General features: G+C 33.6%; 3 pseudogenes; 1 reads left to right on the forward strand and 2 right to left on the reverse strand.

Moving 5' to 3' along the window:
• Positions 1 to 1,036: 1,036 nt before the first annotated feature.
• LOC119598014 lies at positions 1,037 to 3,200 on the reverse strand (annotated as a pseudogene).
• Positions 3,201 to 3,273: 73 nt separating this feature from the next.
• Positions 3,274 to 11,613, reverse strand: LOC119597870 (annotated as a pseudogene).
• A 4,175-nt stretch (positions 11,614 to 15,788) lies between these two features.
• Positions 15,789 to 18,537, forward strand: LOC119597831 (annotated as a pseudogene).
• The last annotated feature ends 826 nt before the right edge of the window (positions 18,538 to 19,363 follow it).

Here is a 19,363-nt window from a genome sequence, read left to right on the forward strand (position 1 = left end):
GGTGTGTGTATGTTTGGGGGTATTTTTGTGTATGTTGTGTATGATGTTTTGTTGTGTGTGTGTATAAAATTATATATTAAAATATTATATATAAAAAAAATATATAATATATAAAATATATATATATATAATATATATAAAATAATAATATAAATAAAATATAAAATATACAATAATAAAAAATATTAAATAATATTATAAAAATATAAAATATAAATAAATAAAAATTTAAAATTTAAATAAATATAAATTCATAATAAAAATTATAAAAAAATTCTATAATATAAAAAATCTATAAAAATTAATTAAAAAAAATTTTTATAAAAATTTTAAAAATATTATAAAAAATAATTTTATTATAATTATTAAAATTTATTTTATTTGTTAAATTTTTTTTTTTTTTGGTTTTTTTTCCATACCCCAGTGAAATGCCTAAAATCTAGTTTTATTTTTAAGAATTTTCAAAAATTAAAAATATGACGCTTTTCTAATTCCTATTTATAAGCACTACAAACATTAAAGCAGCATTTTTTTTTTTATTAATTTAAATTTTTTTGATAAAAATTAGTATTTTTCGCCAGACAAGTTTTATCATTTAATAACAAACCTGTATCATTTAAATTTAACTAAAATTATATCTTTTCTTATCAGAATTTCTATTTTTTTTAGCTAGTTTTGGGAAAGTTTTTCCTTTTACAAACCCTACTTTATTAGGAAATTTTTTACAAAACACAAAAATAGAAAAATGAAATTTTAGTAAAACTTACCCTTTAAAAATTAAAAACTTGGAACTAAAAAAAATGCTCATTTTGTAATACTTTAATTTTTAAGCTTAATAGCATAGTAAAATCCCATAAATGATGTTGGTAAAAATTTTGAATTGTGAAAATCATAGCCACAAACACTCAAAAAACAACTTTTCAACATCCTTGTTGTAAAATTCTAAAATTTTGCAATCCCTCTTTTGGGCACACATGAAAGCCCAAATGAAATAAGAAAGGTGAAAATTCTCTAACTACATTGAACCAATTTAATTAAATATATGTCTTGTATCATGGATATGTCTGTATTACCTCTTAATCTTTGCACTTCAGTTCTGAAGTTCAACTTTGTTTTCTATTTGGATTATTCTTTATTCTCTTCTTCTTTGCAGAAACATATGGATGATGCTTGGGGCTCTCCACCTTTCTTTTACCCATTTTTCCCTTTTTTTCTTTTTCTTGGTTCATCTTTTCCTTTTTCTACAAAAAAACTTCCTTTTTATTTTCTTCTGTTAATTCATCTATCACTTCTTTTTTGATAACATCTTCAGGTTCAGTTTTTACTTGAACATTGTCCTCTGATTCCTGTTGATTTTGTTGATCTCCTTCTTCATCAATATGGAACATGTTATCAAAATCAATTTCTTGTGGAGGAGGTAAATCCTGTGGTGGTTTCTTTTCCTCTCTAATTTTCTTTGTCTTTTCTATTTTGGGTCTAAAGGGCTTAGCTGCAGTTCATTTGTATCTGTTAGAAGGTCATCATCAAGGGTACCAAAACTTAGGAAGTCAGATTCACGTTTCACTCCCTGTGTTTTCTGGTCTCTTACACCCTGTCCTGGAATAAATATCCTTTCCTTTTTGTTACTTCGCTTCAAGTGATACGTCTCTATTTGTTCTTCTGTAAGTGGATAATGAGCTGGAGTATTGGCCTTATTTTCCTTGTCCTCAGTTTCCATTCTTTCATCTTCTTTAATCATCTACTTCATTTCCACTGCCAGCGTCTTCTTCCTCCTGTCCCCCTTTCAACAAGTTGAACAGCGTTACACATTTCAACATACAACTGATTAAACCTACAGGAAGGCTCTTTCACGGATGGTCTTAGTCCTATGACCATACAATGATGTTTAAGGCCAAGGGTCTCATCACTCTGGAGAATTATGTCAAGGCCATAAAGTGCAATAAATGTATACCCTTGTTAGCACACCAAGGAAGGAAAGGGTTTTTTGACCAAAATCCGGGCTGAACTTTTTTTCTTGGCCAAGACTGCAACAATTTCTTTTCCCCAAAAGCCCTCATGACTTGATTGTATCCCATTACCAAGTGGACATAGCTTCCTTCCCTTTTCCCTGGCTTCTTTGACTTGTTCTGCATCAGTTTTTTTAAGAATCTTCTTTTCATACTCTTCTAAGAAGCTTTTTCTCTCTTCTTTCTTGAATTTCCGTAACTCTTTCCATGGGGTTTACTCGGGGCCTTCAGCCAGAAAAACTTTCTGTAATAGATTTCTTAAGGAACAAAATATGAATCACTGACTGCTGGCCAATCAAGAGAAAATGGACTTTCTAATGTGTTTTTTACAACAACCTTTTTTTTCATTCCTTTTATAGACTGACCTGCTCACGTCACTTAAGGGCCTGTACTGCCTTGGGCTCAGAAGCCTTGTCAAAGAGTTTACTTTAAAAATCAAAAAAACAAAGCTAAAATTTCCACAACAGCGTAAAGTATAATTATTGATTTTTTTAAAAACAGCAAAAAAAAACAGTAAACAAAACACAACACTCCACAAAGGAAGCAGAAAAATTCACAAATCCCCATACAAAAGTCTAATACAAAAAAAGGGTTCTTTTGGAATATCTTACAACATAGCAACACTTTGATGCTATAAACCAAAAAAAATTAACTTAAGATCCTTCCCCAAAGTCAATAATGCCAAAGAAAGCCAACATTGTTGAAGTATAGTGAGGGAGATATGCATAGAGGAGTATGTAATGAGTCCAAATATTGACAGAAAGAAAACATTCATAGCCAATTTTTTCATTTGGGTTTAAGCATGTACAAGGCTGTGTTCAGTTCATAACGTCGATACCAGTTAGAAAAGGGTTTGCGAATTGGACTTAACCATTTTACCAATATTAACTTGTTTAAACCCCTGTTGCCAATGAAAAAGAGCAAAACCCAAAGTGTCTATTCCTTCGGCTTTTCTTCCGAAGGAATTTCCTCGTTTTGGGAATCTTTAATTTTCAGTTTCTTCGTGCTTCTTGGACACAGCTTTGGTACTGCTTGAACACTGGCTCACACGTGGAGTCGTCCAGAACTCCTCGCAGGACTTTTCACTGTACCACTGATTGAAACAGTTGTCTACAGTGACTTTAGCTCTTGGCAATCCTTGCTCACACTGTTCATGGGAAATGGTTTTCAGAAGAATCAAAAGATTTTACGCATACTAACAATCTGTGATGAATTGGTAAATAAGAAGTTTTTAAAAAAAAATAAGTTCAAGTGTAACAATGCCTATGATATTACTGTAATTACTAGTAACTGATAATAACCGACTGAAAAAAATTTTTAAGTAGACTTATTTTTCTTTCTTGAGTCCACCACCTTGTATATCTTAGACGCAAGTAACCGAGGCTCCAACTTCACCAATTACTGCCCCAAAGCAGCAAGTCAAAGGCCAAACCTGTGATGAAAAATATCAGTTAATTTACAGAGAAGTAAATCCCTTCCTAAAGTCTACAGTTGTGGCATGGAAGGATACATGAATTATAAATGGTCAATTAACCCATTGCCTCCAGGGGAAATTTGGGTACCCTTGGGAAAACATGATTTAAATGTTTTTGCATATTCCATGATGCACAAATTTCATTTTAGCAACTAGATCAAACCCGTAGTAGCCTGATTATGTAAATTAGGTGTATTATTACACTATGTAAAAGATGGAATATGTTTTACAAGGAATAAAATGGGATTTCTTTCATTTCTGTAAAATCTTATTCTTTCAAATAAGGGATTGTATGCAGTTACATACAAGAACTGCTATTCCTTCTTTTTGAATAAGAGATTTTATGCAACTATAATAAGAGTGGTATTCCTTCTTTTGAAATATGAGACTGTATGCAATTATATACAAGGCTGCTACTCCCATGGATTCAGTACTTCCCTTTTGTGTGTTTAAATTCAGAGAGTCACACAAGCAGAGTGCCATATGACAAAATGAGTGGCTTGCACAAGGAGATTGCTCATGTAAACTGGAGTGAAGATTACTTCAGGTTCACAGCAGCAGCAAGAAAGTCTACATTTTTAGTGTGTAATATCTTCCAAGGATAAAAAACAGATGATTCACATGCAAAATATCCTCTTTATACATAACAATAACCAATCAGAGAATTATACATCCTGTTCTATCTCAGGCATGCCCAGGGCATGTGACATGACTGCATAATGTCTTCTGGAAGTTCATGTCATCCATAGCCATGACGAAACCACCATGACATGACCTACATGTCATCCAGGGGCAATGGGTTAAGTTAGTCTAGTTGAATGGGTAAATGATAGAAATAGGAAGGATAGAAATGAAATTAATAACTTCCAGAGCAACAGATGTAAATGACATTTCTCTGTATTTTCTGATGAAAATATAAATCAAATAAGTTCATCCCATCTCACATTTGCAAAGTTATCTTTCTCACTTCACATTTTCTACATTTGTTCGAGTATTGCAAGTAACTTCTACCTCTATAAAATATCTATTTACTTTCTTTTGCAATACAAAACAAAAGTTCCCTACCCTAATCCAGTATAATATTTTCAAATTTTCCTCACATAATTTTGACAAGTGCATATTCAAGCTAATAACCAAAGTACCTGATATATCTACAACTAAAGTGAAAGCTGCCACAACCTGAACACTGCAGTAATGCCCAAAAACCTCAGAAACCACAGACCTGCCAAGGTGTGTCCCAGTCCAGCGGAATAGGCAAAGCACCAAACCAAGCTCCCACGACTGCGGTGAGACTCTGGAGTACAGGTTCTTCCTCAAAACTGCTCTGTAAATGCATTTTCCCCATTTTTAAATCATGCATGTAAATTGTGTTTGATATTTGCACAGATAAATGATACCTCACATTTTATATAAAGAGTGTGAACTCCATTTCATATAAATAAGTTGGCAGTATTAAGTGGCAATAATATAGTAATGCAGAAAAATTAATTCAAGCTATGATATGCTATTAAAAAAACAGTAACTATGAAAAATTGGAAAACAGTAAAAATCATACATTACACAAAACACTAATCATTAGTAACACATACAGATAAGCCTTCAGAAGGAGGAAATATGTATCCCAACTGTGACAAACCAGATAATTTACAGAAAAATATGACAGAAGAAGCCACCATACAAAAATTTGCTTTTTGGATAGCGATTCTCACTTTGCAATAAACCTAGTTGACGTTCAGTGTGTTTTTTCTACCATTATGTTAAACACAGCACAATATAATTATCATTGAAGAAAAAAGTACCAGAGGAGCACCAAGAAACTGTATACTAACCTTTCAATAATAACACCAAGAGCCACCAGGGCCAAGGGTTACAAGGGGTCTGACAAATGCTAGAGATGCAACTAGTATGCTGAATGTGAACGTCTCCTCAATATTCCTGTAAAATAAAAAAGCAAATGAGTCAACAAAAATTATAAAATTGGAAAAACAATGAATACAAGTCAAACAGCATCAATAGGCTTGTCAAGTGGCAAATCAACGAAATGCCTCAACAAAGAAGAATAACCTCAAAATAACAGCAATCTCCCTCACCAAACCACTAAAATGTCACACAAAGATAGAAAGGAACAAAAAATAAATAGTGAACAAAAGTCCAGTGAAATATCAAGCAACTGGGGACTGCCTTCTGCCATGCCAAACCCAAGTTGGGCACTTTGTACTGGCAGCCACTCAAGTGAAAAATTAGAAGCAGGGAAACCAGACATTTTCCATTTCTCTAAAATTTTGACACGTACATATATGATCCTTCAGAAATGGGGTTAAAAATACACTCCATTCATTCTTGACCAAAAAGTATGTAGTTCTCTGTGCATCAATGTGCATGGAGCAGATACCTGCCATCTGCCATATGCAATCAGTGCTTCAGGGCAGGCATAGAAACAAACCAATTTCAGGATATTAGCAAAGAACAAAAAGATAATATCAAAATAAACACAGCATAATAATGCCCTTTCTGCAACAGTGATGCAACCTGTTTATGAGACATCAACATAAAAATATTGATTTTCTGGGAAAATATACATTTAACTGAAGTTACATGTTTGCAAGTGCCTGGCCCAAAATTCTGAACTAGTGCCAGATTTCCAGAGGAATGAATTACAGGCAGACAGATTAATGAAAATCATCTTGTATTACATATTTTGCATATCGCTAACAAGTTTCTCATTATAGATATTCAATGACAACACATCAATGTCTTTTTTGTGTTTGGGCCAAGAAACAATTTCTATAAACCTACCCATAGAATAACTACATATTTGTGCAAAACCAACACTACTATTAATGCTCTACAAAATGGAAAACAACACAATCCAAATTTCTAGAAATAGTGAAATTTACACTATTCTGAATAAAGAATTACAAAAATACTTACTCAATCAAATATGCTCCGTACAGCACAGTTACAATGTGTGTGAGGCATACACTGAAGATGCTGAGAATCACCACCAAGAAGAAATCAACAAGCTGAAACAAGAAAAAAGTGTAAGAGAATCCCCAATGTTATGTATTGTTCTTTATCTAGATTACATTTGAAGTGTAAAACAATGTTATTTATGTGATGTAAAGAATATTTTACTGATAAATTGATGAAATGTCAGACAACTTTCCTCTACGATATTTCCTGCACAAACTGAAATTTTATAAAGCTATTTGATACTAAGACATGACAGTCGCGGTGGCCTCTTTTGGTCTTCATCCATCATTGTTTATGTTCATTTAAATGACAAGTACTGTCTAGAAGCATATTGGAGAAAACAATTCCTGTACATTAAACCAATGACCACTACCCTTAACTCAACATGCAAGGACCATTTCATGTTTCTTATCGGGCATTACATACTCCAACTTTTCAAGGTAATTCAGAGCCATTTTTTGTATCATAAAGATATGTGAATTGTTGTATAGGTAGGTGTCAGATGGGAAATACATTGAGTTTGTGGGATATACACTGATATATTTAGGAATTTATCATCAAATAAGGAACCAGTCCCAGCTTTATTTTGTCAGAATGTTTGTTGAGAATCTTTGCTAACCTTAACCCCTATGATCTGGATGACATGACCATCACATCAAGAAAAATTTGTTTTGTGGGGCAGGTGACGTGAACATGCCTTATGGAAAATACTGGGTAAGGGCGGGGGTGATGGGAATTTTGAGAACTTTGGCTGAAGACTGGAAGGACAGGAATGGCTCGCCACAAAGCTCTTGGAGGGTAATTGGACTCAGTGAGAATTTAGAAGGGGGTCTTGCATTTTGCTTCCCCAGCACCCAAAAAATAATTACCAGTTTTCAGTCAGATTAGTCTTTACAGATACATACTGTATATTTTTAAAATAAGAAACTAAATATCTCTGTTTCCCTTTCACATAAAGTACCTGTATATCTTTCTCTATTGCAGTAAATGATTCCTAACTCTAACTTGACCAAAGAATTCATAGGTTGAATGCAAAAACTATTGGGTGGGCTGAAGAGTCTTCAAAATATTGTTTTTGAACTGCCTTAAAAATCTATATATTTTTCACTATTTTCTTGAATTTAATTTTCCAATTTTAAGATAATTTATTTAACAATTTTCTAATATAGAATAACAAAAACAAATAACATATAGCAAAAAAAATCATACAGTTTCCCTCTCCAATAATCTAAGGCACGTTCCACCTATATTTCCAGTGTAACTGACAATAAATCATTACATAACTAATGTAAAAGCAAAATACTCTCAACCTTCATCCTTTACTGATAAAAAATTGACTTAAGTGTTTTTATTTTACCACATATGCCTTTTTTTGGATAAGAAACAATCATAAATCAGAAAGTTCTGGATATTCAATTCCTCTACAGACAATGACCATCGAAAACTGCTCTTGTCATGGTGCTTATTATTTAATAAAGTTTGATAATTTGTGCAGTATGGACCTAGTAAATTGAATACATGTATGCATTTGCTGTATTGGTTGTCGTACAGTATACACAGATGATATATCCAAGAGGTGTACCATAAAATAAGGAGCCAGTCCAAGTTTTATCCTGCTAGAATATTCATGAAAGGATGGTTTGCCATCAGCATAGCACCAATAGGGGCAGAGGTAGGAATGATCAATATGCCAATGTCAGGGTTCAACTTTATAAAAAGACAAAGGAATCAGAACAGTCAAGGTCAACGGAAAAACACCAGAGGAAACATACAGGAAGGTTTACTGATAAAGGCACTAAATTACACTATACATATACATAAGCAAATATGTACAATCAGGAGCGTGGGGGAGAGAGTGAGAATCCAGAGAGCATGCGAGGTCACAGGGCGGAAGGGAGCACACAAGTCAAAAGTCACGGGACAACTGCTGAATTTTTTGCTGTGCTCCTTTTATGTGCCGCCCGATGTATAGGCTAGATACCCTCGTTCCCCACGAGGCGTACGGCCAATCGGAAAGGACTTAATCCCAGCCTCACAGAGTGAGGTAAACATCGGCGAAGGTGCAGAGTAATCTCGCAGTTGTGACAAATGCTAATGCCCTGATGTAACTATATATGACAAGTTTTTAGTCTCACATAGCCATCCAATCTTGCAATTATTATTCCTTGTTTCAATTATGGACATTTAAATGTGTGAAACTGTGGTTATTTACCATCACAAATGATATAAATGAGTTTTGGTAACTATTTACGAAGTGCCTGCACCCCTCTGATGGCAAGTCCCCATTACTTCAGCCACTTCTGTGAAATCCATAAACATCCCTGTATGAACCAAATACCTTCTTCCTAACCTGGAGGCTCTGCCCCTAGACCTCCATCAAATCACCATATTTCCCTATCAGGGGCACTGCACATGGACCTCTACCTGATTGCCATGAACTTGCTCTCCACACAGCAAGTTTCTGACGTTCTATGGCAGATTATTTCATATATTAGTTAGCATTCCCCCTGCCCCCTTCTTTTTGATGTTGTCATTATATGTTCCCATACATTTATACCAAATTATTACATTTGAATAACTTCTTATTATCAACATGCAAAGAAAATACCATATATGAAAGACATTTTATTTTCAGTCTTCTGTCCATTACAGACAAAATTTACATTGTTCTATATGGCTGTGGAAAACTGAAACTATACCCTATATATACCACTTAAAGACTGAAAGAATACTCCCTAAAAGATAAAATGAAATAAAATTATTATGTATAAATAGATTCCTAAAATGAGTATAAAAATGAATAAATATACAATATGATTGCCTAAAACTTCCTCTTTCCTTCCCATAACATTAATTTACAAGTTTACTAACATTAACCTGTTGTTCTTTTGTCTGAAGAGCAAAACAAATGTTCCTTACATATTTACTGTTCTCCATGTTCAGTGATGGAACGGTTGTGCAACATATATCCTTTCATGAGGTTTTACATGTCCATCAGTTAGTTGCAACTCTAATCAATCCTAAAAGTTATTGATGCATAACTGTAATGGCAGGAAGGGAAAGATAATACCAGACAATTATACCAGATCCACTATTTGGTAATTCAACTTCTCAGTAGTATTTATCATTTTTTAAATGGTGAACCTTTTGATGGAAAGTATCATATCATGTTTCCTTGCACTTGCTTGTCTCGGTGGGAGAATATCAGTAGTTTTCTTCCAAATGCTGACAATCCCCTAAGTAACATATAACTTGATTATATAAGATACACATTTGCTTCAAACCTGAACAAGAGAGAAAAAGTAACCATGCATGGATATGTTTTTTTTCTTCTGATGAGTAAATTATCAAGTCAAAATGGTATCATTTATAAATGATTTACAAAGGGAAAAGCAAATCTAGCAATAGATCGTTACATCATGGATTTATTTATATATTTTTTTTTTCTACTTAACATTTTTATATAATTTTTAAATAAATTTCTAGGTCAATGGAAGCATATATCTTTAGTGAGAGTAGGCTGTAAGCTATACATGGGAATTAACATTCATTAGGAATTGAAAATGGGAATGTCTGTTCTCTTCATATACTTTCTTACACATTTCATTTCAAATATTAGAAATAAGTGAAAATGTTTGGTTAGACTTCTTTATGATTGTTTTGTAATATCAGCGTTTACAGTGCAAGCACTAGAATTACAGATAAAATCCCCATTTGATAACCTGCAAATTTATTTGGCCAGCTGTACATAGTACATAGAATCAACAGAAAAATTCTCAGAAAATTCTGAAGAACAACAAATCCACTTGGAATTGCAAATTAGTAAGGTATTTTTGGTAATTTTCTAGAATCACTCCACACCTGATAGTGGAGAGGGCATGAGAAATTGTGAGGAAATGGCAGGCTTAGATTATATAGCACTTATGTATTTTTGTCATTCCAATCCCCTGGAATACGAGATCCCCAACATATCTGACCGGCAAGACAGAGCCCTGACAGGCATCAGTGACACACTAGAGAGTGATGTCATAACCTAGCTGTAGTGAAGGCACCATAAGGTAAGCATATCTCATCATATGCTCAGTTCCGAGTTATTGGCAAGTTAAGGAGTTATTGGATGTTCATAATGTTTTTATGTTTTTCTATTGCCGGTTAATCTTTACGGTATGGACACACTAATGAAGAGCAAATGAAGATGATATTCTTGTAGAGGACTAAAAGTTGCAGTCATTTGTACAAGAATAGTTTGCATACACAAATGATAATGCCACAAATGATAATGCCACAATGATAATGCCATAAAAGAAAAAGATTGTAGAAAGTGCAACACAGCCCAAGGTCAATTGAAAGCTTCCGAGTTTCAGCTCCTCTTGCCCATGCATACTGAGGTGAAGACAATATTTCCTAGGTTAGCTTAGGTGTTAGGTTAGGAAAGCCCCCTATCACCATCCTCTCAGGTAGTGCCCTAAGGGAACACCCAGTCACGGCAACTTAAATCAAGAACAAATTTTGTGATGTGGAGCTGGGGACTTGGTCTCTGGCAAGTACATCCATACTGTAAAGAATTACCTTATTTACTATTTCTGCTTATCTGATTAATAAACATTCATATGACTCTACTGATACTAATTTAATGGGTAGTGATATGCAGACCTATTCTAAAAATTACCCTATATAGTTCCCTCACTTGCAACCAATCATAAAAGCCATCAATTGCCTTAATTCTCCCCTTATCCTCTTTTACACAGAATTCATCATGTGACTTTCTGGAAATCCTTACCAGTACTTCTACTTCTAGCTTGTTGTTACCCACAACCCACTAACCTCCCATTGCCCTACTTAACTCCGTATCGCATCTACCGACCTTCCCGGCCTTATTCCTGGCCCTTTCCCCCTTGCCGAATCCCGCAGTAATGTGTCCTTCGCCGCTGCCTCCTCCTCCCGGGTGAAACGCCGAGGCCCTCCGGAACACGAACTGCAGCGCCACTTGCAGCACCACCACGACCAAGCTGTAGATCCTCAGCGCCTCAGCACGCCTGCAGCTCAAACTCGGACTGCCCCAAAGGTCAGCAGGAGTCCCCAGACCGAGGACCGAGACTCGGAGTACTTTGCAGGTCAGCAAAATGGGCACGGCTGATCACGCGCCGCCAGAGCCACCATCACTTCAAGAATGTAAACAAGGACCGTTCGGATTCGTGCAGTCGACGTCTGTTGCAAGGGGGATTTTCTCGGTTAAAGATGCTTTTAAAAGTGTAAGAGTATCGTGTGTTTGTCCAGAAGGTGAAATTTCTTTATTCATAAGCCTTTTGATATATATCAAGAAAAATGGTAATGTTCATTAAAAAAATTCGATTGTGTTACAAATTCTCTATAGAAGTGTTGCGAAATATCCAAAGTCTGTTTTTTCAATAAAATTTAATAATTATCATATATTACTTTACGGCCCTTTTTTTATCTAGTAAAAACCACAAATTTATCATATTTTTTCCCCTAGATGGCGAAAGTTTGCGTCATTCAATGCGGACGAAGGATCGAGAGTGTTCGAACACCTGCACGGAATTCCCCGTCAAAAGCTAATAATTAAAAACTATTTGTTAGCAGCGAATGAGAGAGGCGAAACAAGACATGAGTTGAAAATTGACTAAATAACTGTTACTGACTGCAAAATTATTTCTATATTTGAAAGGATGTGGATATGATAATAAGATCAAATGTACTATACAATTATCATTTAAAATGTATTTGAATTGAATTTTTTAACTACAGTAAAGACAAATCATGACCAAATACGTGAATGGGCTTATGTAACTAATAAAATGAAATTGTTTTAATAATATAAAAATCACACAGCAATATAATCTAAAGTAAGAAGCACCTTTCACAATACTACAATAGTACTGACACTCGTATGGTATTAGAAGATTTTAATAATCGATGATGATGGTAATGATAACACAACGACGATGATAAATTAAAAATATTATTAGTACTATTAGTACTATTACTATTATTAATTATAAATTTATATTTATCAGTTATTACTATTATAATAACTTTTATCATTATTATTATTATTATTATTATTATTATTATTATTATTATCAATATAAACTATAATATATATATGTTTTAATAAAATTACATTTATATATATAATATATATATAAAATATATATATATACATATATATGTTATATATATTATATACATATACTATATATGTATATATAATATATATATACTATATTATATATATATATATATAAAATATATATATATTATCGTGGAGGATTCCCAAAATGGACCTAGCATGTGCCACTCATAGGGAGAGCTCTTCCTTAAATTTCCGAAGAAACAAAGTACATATATAAAACATACATGTATCCCTACATATATACTGTATATACGCAAATACATATGATATATGATGATGCTAGTAAAACATATATCTATATATTACGTGTATGTAATGTATGTCACACACACACACATACACATACACACACACACACACCACAACCCCAACACACACACACCACACCCAACACACACACACACACACACACACACACACACAACACACACACAACAAATATTATAATATATATATATATTATATATATATTATATATATATATAATACACACACACACACACACACACACCCCACACACACACACAAAACACAACACACACACATATACATATATAATATATTATATATGTTTTGTGTGTGTGGGGTGTGTGTGTGGGGTTGTGTATGTATTATATGTATGTGCATATATGTGTGTTGGTGTTGTTATATTTTATATTTATATATATATATATATATATATATAGAGAGAGGGGGAGAGAGAGAGAGAGAGAGAGAGAGAGAGAGTGACGTTAAATAAGCAGTAAAAAAAAAGAGAGAAAACAAGACGAGTCAAACCAGACACACAAACAGACGAAAAAAATTAAACTCACACAAACCCAACCAGACACCATAAGAACACGAGCCTTATCTCCATATTTCCGAAAACCTCCCCAAAGACTAGCTTATTGGTTGGAGACAAGCCTCCTTTTCCCCAAACGCTGCTTATGGTGACTGGGAAGGTTTGTCACATCTAAATATGAATGATATTTATGTTTAACCGAAAACAAGTAAATCTATAGTGAATGCATTGCAACCACACACACACACACACACCACACACACACACACACACACACAACATACATATATAATTATATATTATATATATATAAAATATATATATAATTATATTATATATTTTATAATATGCATATTATATATTTATATATAATTATATATATATTATATATATATTATATATATCATATATTTAATCCATGGTTGTGTGTGTATTTGAGTGTTTTGACCATAAACCCATCGATGAAAATAAATGGCGCCAAGACAGATTCTCGTCTCTTTAGTTCCTCGTCTCCGTGTAAGTGCTTCCCTGTAAATCCTGTGCTCTTATTTTTTCGTGCCAGGAAGCCTTTCTTCATTGATTCATTCGAGGCGTTTAAAACTCCACCTAGGTGTTCAAATTTTCTATATAGTCTCATGTGTGATGCCTTACCAACCGCCTTCTGTAGGCCTATGTATACAAAATCCATCCAAAGATTTTTGTCTTGTAATTTTTTAGAAATATATATATTTTTATTATACAAATGATCTACCCTCCCTAAAAGCTTATTGCTTATTTATATCATATTGTGTTTTCCAAGCACTTCAATCACTGTTCCCTAATTTATTTCCAGAAACTTACCCCGTTAAAACTGATTACGAACCAGTCTATGTCGCCACTCTTCCCATAAAGGGGTACATTTGGCGAGTTTCGAGTTTCTAAGTTTTTCGTAGCTTCCTTAGTCTCACTAAATTCCGAAATATTAATAGTTTAAGGCATGCGTACTTTTTCGACACATTCCTAAGAATCAAGTTAGAAACAAAATTCTGTCTACCCTGTTTTAGAGGGTTTTTTTTTCCCATTCTTTCTGAGGTTATATTTTCGATATTTCTGATTGACAAAGACTGAAATTTCTCCTGAAAGGGTTTCACACATTTCCCTTCCCATTGTGTAAAGTTATGTCTTTCATTGATCTCCGTTTTCAGCCGTCTGTAGTTACAGAAAAGCTTTCTTGATTTATAGATTTTGTTGATTATATCGTTTTCAAGTCTACTTTCGCCTCTCAAAAAAAAAAAAAAAAAAAAAAAAAAAAAAAAAAAAAAAAAAAACATATATATATATATATAATCATATATATATATATAATAATAATAATATATATATGTGTGTGTGGTGTGTGTGTGTGTGTGTGTGTTTGTTGTTGTGTGTGTGTGAAAATACATAAATTTTACAAAAAATATACCATTTCTATAAACACATACACCCCACCACACACCCCACCCACACACACACACCACACCACACACACACACACACACATAATATATATAATATTATATATTTTATATATATATTATATATATATCTATTATATAATATATATAAACCTGCCAAACTGTCTCTATATACAATTCACTGTACCTGAATTACATACTACATAAACTTCCGTATCGACAAAACAGAATCATTTACATGAGAACATATTTCGAAAATTTCGACAGTGACGCATATGATAATTTCGATAATTTAAATAAAATAAATAAATAAAATAAAATAAACATTAAATAAAAATAAATAAATGAAAAACAATTAAATACCACATAACAGATACCAACTTCACAGGAAAAACGGTGTCTCTGGGGGGAGGGGGGGGAGTTACAACATCTGATTAGCATACAGAACAATAAACATACATGTGTGTTTCTGACGTCGGGTAAACACAATGTGACATCGGCGTTAACTTACCCTTTGATAAATTCGCCGACAAAGACGAGAACAGAACAGATGACGTGCTAACGGCGTACCATCCTCGTACCAACTACTAAGTACCCTCCATGCACATTCCTACGTATTTAGATGGTGCGCGGATGGTACGGGAAAGGGGGAGGGAGCAGAATAGGGAAGGGAGGGAGAGAGACAAGGAGGGAGGAGAAAGAGGTGAGAGAGAGGAGAAAGAGGTGAGAGAGAGAGAGAGAGAGAGAGAGAGAGGAGAGAGAGAGGAGAGAGAGAGAGAGAAGAGAGAGAGAGAGGAGAGAGAGAGAGAGAGAGAGAGGAGACAGAGAGAGAGAGAGAGAGAGAGAAAGAAAGACGGTCAGACAGAGACAGACTGACTGATCTGACCTACTGCGAGTCATAACATTTGCAACTACGACTGGCGATGGAGTTCTGGGAGCCAAAACAGGTGACTATTTCACCCTCTTCCCCTCCCCCTCCCCCCTCCCCTACTCAGAGATATTCACCCACTATATAAAGGTTATTTTCACTGAGACTGTAGTGATTTCGACTTATATTGCGTTGTCTGGAAATCTAATAGCTGTAAGTACACCTTTCGTAAGTTTTAAGAAAATGTTCATTACCGGTTTACTTTGTTTTTTGTCTAGTTATTATTATAGTATCCGTATTATAAAGGAAACTATTAATTAAATGATAATAGTAATATCCGTGATGTATATTATAATGATGATAATGTTAATGATAAATATACTATTACTACTAATACTACTACTAATAATAATGATAATAATAACAATGGTTATAACAACAACCATAATCATTATAAAACAGTTAATAATAATAATAATAATAATAATAATAATAATAATAATAATAATAATAACAGTAATAGTAATAAAGAAATAATGACGATGATGATAAAGATAATAGTAATGATAATGATAATAAGAATAATGATGAAGATGATAACAGTATGAATATTTAATGTTTAATGTAATGATAATAGCAATAATAAAAATAATAACATTGACAATAATAACAACAACAACAATAATAATAACAATAATCATTGTCATCACACATTCGCATAATTTGTAAGCTGGAAGTCCACTGATAATACAGATTGTCCTTATCAAGTCCGAAAGGTACGCACGTAATAATCCCATGATATTAAGCAATAAAAGAAACGTGACGAAAGAAATAGAGATAAGATATACATCAGAGGAAGTAAAAGTTTCCGGTCTTCTGCATATGACTCATTAAGCAGAAAGACCTTGTTCATGGATGATATACCCTTTTTTTTTAACTAAGACTTTGTTCGTGGATGATGATATTCCTTTTTTTATGTAATGGGGAAGGGAAGTGGCTAAGTTGTGTAAATAGTCACATATCTGAGAATATACTGTCTTTTTGGCAATGCACATTTATCTTCTGGATCTCTGTTTCCACAATGATTTATATTTTTTTACATATGATTTGCTACATGTTTTTGCAACAAGCATGCACTCACAAGCACACACGCCCACCCACACACATATACGCCCACGTAAAAGCCTTCTCTCCCAACACATACACAGTCCTTATCACCAAAGCAAAAAACACAGGTATAACACACCAGCAGCAGAACAACAATCCACGTGTGTTTATCACTGGCAGTAATATTATGTCAACACATTCAATACCTAAGACTTGTGAACAACTGATCAGTTAATGCACTTTGTTATGTTCCTCTGATTGCAACATTAAGGTAAGTCTGGCAAGTTTCAGTTTACCATAAATATTTCATTGATAACATCCTTAACCATATTGTTGTTGTTTTAGTTTTTTATCTATCTATCTATCTATCAAGCAGTTATATGAAAGTACTATACATTTTTGAGCTTCAGCATACATATTGTCAGTTTGTAGTGCTCTTCTGCCAGATAATTTAGATATATATTAAATCATTTATCACCTTGTCCACGTCAATTATCTATTTTTATATTACAATGTGAATGTAATATGACTCAACACCTGTCATCTATTTATATTGTTTTACTTGTCACTGCATTATATACTGTATTTATATATTTTTAGCTTTTTCATCTTACCCATTTGAAATCTCTGATATTTATTCTTCTAAAGTAGTATTAAAGTAGTATTATATCTTTATAAGATTTCTATATTTTGTATATGGCTCAAGAACAAGACAAGCAGAGAGATGCACTTAATAGATAAGTATGTTCACCCTTTTTCATTTTTTACTTTATCTCAATGATTTTCCTTCCTCAGATGAAGCCCAATGTGCAGGTAGCAGTAGTGTTGGTGGCAGTGGGGATAGGGGTGGCCAGTGCAGCACCTTTCCCCTTCCCAGTCAAGGACTCTCCTCAGACAAGACTTTTCCAGTCCCTTTCTCCTACTGGTAAGGCAACATGCATGTGACATTGGATTATCATATATTTTCTTTCTTTATTCAAAAAGAAGAAGAAACTTTGTTTTCTGAAAGCTTAATAATCAGATATAAGCTATTAGGTAATCAGTATTCACCTTGCCTCAGTTTACAACTCTGATGTACAGCAACTAACCAAGTATCAGCACAAATTGCATATAATCCCTACATGATGAAGGACACCATGTGACGAGCCTCTGTTTCTTCATTGCTTCTATTATGATAACTTATTTTCTATTCTTCCTGATAGAGCGGACTGCAGTACTTCACATGGCACTCACTGGCAGAGTTGTTCGCAATGCTCTGATAGCTGGTCAATCATCTAAAGCGAGCCGCAATCGCTTGGTTAGTGATAGTTCTTTAAAGTCTATTTCAACTTCTTCCTTTACCAGTATATACAAGAAATTAACTACTTATTTCTTTTTAAAACCATTTTGTTATGTTGTATTGTGTATTAGTAGGTAGATATAACAGGTCTGAACTCATGATCTTTCCTCTTCCCCAAAAGCTGTAGAGGTAATGTTATAACTCCTGAGTAATCATGCAATGAATAATCTTGCCACACTCTCTCTTCATATTTATACAACGCTGTTATCTAATTCTTTCCTCAGGATGAACCCGAGGTTTTGATCCTGGCTCTTGAATTACGCCACTGGATAAATCTAACTGCAACTAACACCTGATCAGATACAAGATTGATTGAAGAAACTGGCAAGCTATGTAATGCATGAAGGAGTGTGCATTGACTTCGGTGGTGTATGGGGAAACAACTGCTGTCCATTTGGCTAAGGTTCCGATGTGGATATTATGAGAGAAAGTGCCTGAGAAGCTTCATTAGATTACAGTTGCACCCTAAACATTTGTTAAATTTCTTCCTCCGAGACAGGTCCACATATGATTTTAAAATAATAATTTCAAAGTAATGACGTTTAATTCACAAGACACAATCACACTATGTGAAGTTATCCTAATATCCATTTACAACCTGCAAACATAGTACAAACTTATGTAATCTATTAATTCACTTTAATATCATTACTGGCAACTGGAATCAAGCCTCTCATTGCAGACAAAGGTAAAATGCACTAATACATACCAAGCCACGACAATACCCCTATACATAATCAAAATACCGGTTGTTAGTAATTCAACAACCAATTCAAGTAAGAAACATTTATGAATGAATAAAACTGTGGTTATGAAAATTTCCCTTCATATTAAATAGTTATGTGATCTCATTTTCAGTAAGTGTTTTTTTATGGCAATTTATCAATTAGATAAATTGCTGTTTTCATAGATCCACAAGATCGCTTTCATACAAACATCAAAGGGGCCCATCAAGAATAAGGATAATAATCAAATTCTATATCCTCTTCTACTATTATATAGATTATACTACATTACAGCGAGCTTATATTTTCATTCGCTATTTTCATATGGTGCAAACATTTTCAAATCTGAAGAGAAAATTTTGGGTGAAATTGAAGAAAATATACAAATAAAACAAAATAAATTGTATGAATCTCTATTTACATCGAGCAGCGTCCATATACAAAAATAAAAAAAAATACAACATTCACTAAAACACCCTTTTTAACTAAAGGCCCTTTTTTTT

Source organism: Penaeus monodon, chromosome 40, assembly GCF_015228065.2.
Source record: "Penaeus monodon isolate SGIC_2016 chromosome 40, NSTDA_Pmon_1, whole genome shotgun sequence".
Lineage (NCBI taxonomy): Eukaryota > Metazoa > Arthropoda > Malacostraca > Decapoda > Penaeidae > Penaeus > Penaeus monodon.